We start from the raw sequence: 2,089 nt of genomic DNA on the forward strand, positions 1-2,089 counted from the left end.
GGCAGCAGACTTCCAGAGCTCAGACACTAGGCCCTAGCGTAAGCTGGCCACTCCGGCGGAGGTAGCAGGCGTTGCCACACCGCAGACAGAGGCAGCCAGGGGGGAGAAACTGCCCTTACCATTAGGGACATTTGAGGCATGACACTAGCCAGGAAGCGAACTGGCATCGAAGAGACACCCGCACCACCACCAGCAGCAGCAGCAGAATTGGGAAAGGCGAATGAGTGGGCAATTGGCGAACCACTCACCTGTTTCACCCCAGGGCAAAGCACCCAAACACTGTCAGTCCTAGACGTTTGGCAGCGGACTTCCAGAGCTCAGACACAAGGCCCTAGCGTAAGCTGGCCACTCCGGCGGAGGTAGCAGGCGTTGCCACACCGCAGACAGAGGCAGCCAGGGGGGAGAAACTGCCCTTACCATTAGGGACATTTGAGGCATGACACTAGCCAGGAAGCGAACTGGCATCGAAGAGACGCTGGCACCACCAGCAGCAGCAGCAGAATTGGGAAAGGCGAATGAGTGGGCAATTGGCGACCCACTCACCTGTTTCACCCCAGGGCAAAGCACCCAAACACTGTCAGTCCTAGACGTTTGGCAGCGGACTTCCAGAGCTCAGACACAAGGCCCTAGCGTAACCTGGCCATTCCGGCGGAGTTAGCAGGCGTTGCCACACCGCAAACAGATGCAGCCAGAGGGGAGAAACTGCCCTTACCACTAGGGACATTTTGGGCATGACTCTAGCCAGGAAGGGAACTGGCAGAGAAGAGATGCTGGCACCACCACCACCAGCAGCAGCATTGAAAAATGAGAAAGGCGAATGAGTGGGCAATTGGCGACCCACTCACCTGTTTCACCCCAGGGCAAAGCACCCAAACACTGTCAGTCTTAGACGTTTGGCAGCAGACTTCCAGAGCTCAGACACTAGGCCCTAGCGTAAGCTGGCCACTCCGGCGGAGGTAGCAGGCGTTGCCACACCGCAGACAGAGGCAGCCAGGGGGGAGAAACGGTCCTTACCATTAGGGACATTTGAGGCATGACACTAGCCAGGAAGCGAACTGGCATCGAAGAGACACCCGCACCACCACCAGCAGCAGCAGCAGAATTGGGAAAGGCGAATGAGTGGGCAATTGGCGACCCACTCACCTGTTTCACCCCAGGGCAAAGCACCCAAACACTGTCAGTCCTAGACGTTTGGCAGCGGACTTCCAGAGCTCAGACACAAGGCCCTAGCGTAAGCTGGCCACTCCGGCGGAGGTAGCAGGCGTTGCCACACCGCAGACAGAGGCAGCCAGGGGGGAGAAACTGCCCTTACCATTAGGGACATTTGAGGCATGACACTAGCCAGGAAGCGAACTGGCATCGAAGAGACGCTGGCACCACCACCAGCAGCAGCAGCAGCAGAATTGGGAAAGGCGAATGAGTGGGCAATTGGCGACCCACTCACCTGTTTCACCCCAGGGCAAAGCACCCAAACACTGTCAGTCCTAGACGTTTGGCAGCGGACTTCCAGAGCTCAGACACAAGGCCCTAGCGTAAGCTGGCCACTCCGGCGGAGGTAGCAGGCGTTGCCACACCGCAGACAGAGGCAGCCAGGGGGGAGAAACTGCCCTTACCATTAGGGACATTTGAGGCATGACACTAGCCAGGAAGCAAACTGGCATCGAAGAGACGCTGGCACCACCACCAGCAGCAGCAGCAGCAGAATTGGGAAAGGCGAATGAGTGGGCAATTGGCGACCCACTCACCTGTTCCACCCCAGAGCAAAGCATCCAAACACTGTCAGTCCTTGGCGTTTGGGAGCGGACTTCCAGAGCTCAGACACAAGGCCCTAGCGTAAGCTGGCTACACCGGCGGAGGTAGCAGGCGTTGCCACACCGCAAACAGACGCAGCCAGGGGGGAGAAACTGCCCTTACCATTAGGGACATTTAAGGCATGACACTAGCCAGGAAGCGAACTGGCAGAGAAGAGACGCTGGCACCACCACCAGCAGCAGCAGCAGAATTGGGTAAGGCGAATGAGTGGGCAATTGGTGACCCGCTCACCTGTTCCACCCCAGAGCAAAGCATCCAAACACTGTCAGTCCTAGAC

Source organism: Sceloporus occidentalis, unplaced genomic scaffold, assembly GCF_023333645.1.
Source record: "Sceloporus occidentalis isolate IW3139 unplaced genomic scaffold, rSceOcc1.0.p SCAF_32, whole genome shotgun sequence".
Lineage (NCBI taxonomy): Eukaryota > Metazoa > Chordata > Lepidosauria > Squamata > Phrynosomatidae > Sceloporus > Sceloporus occidentalis.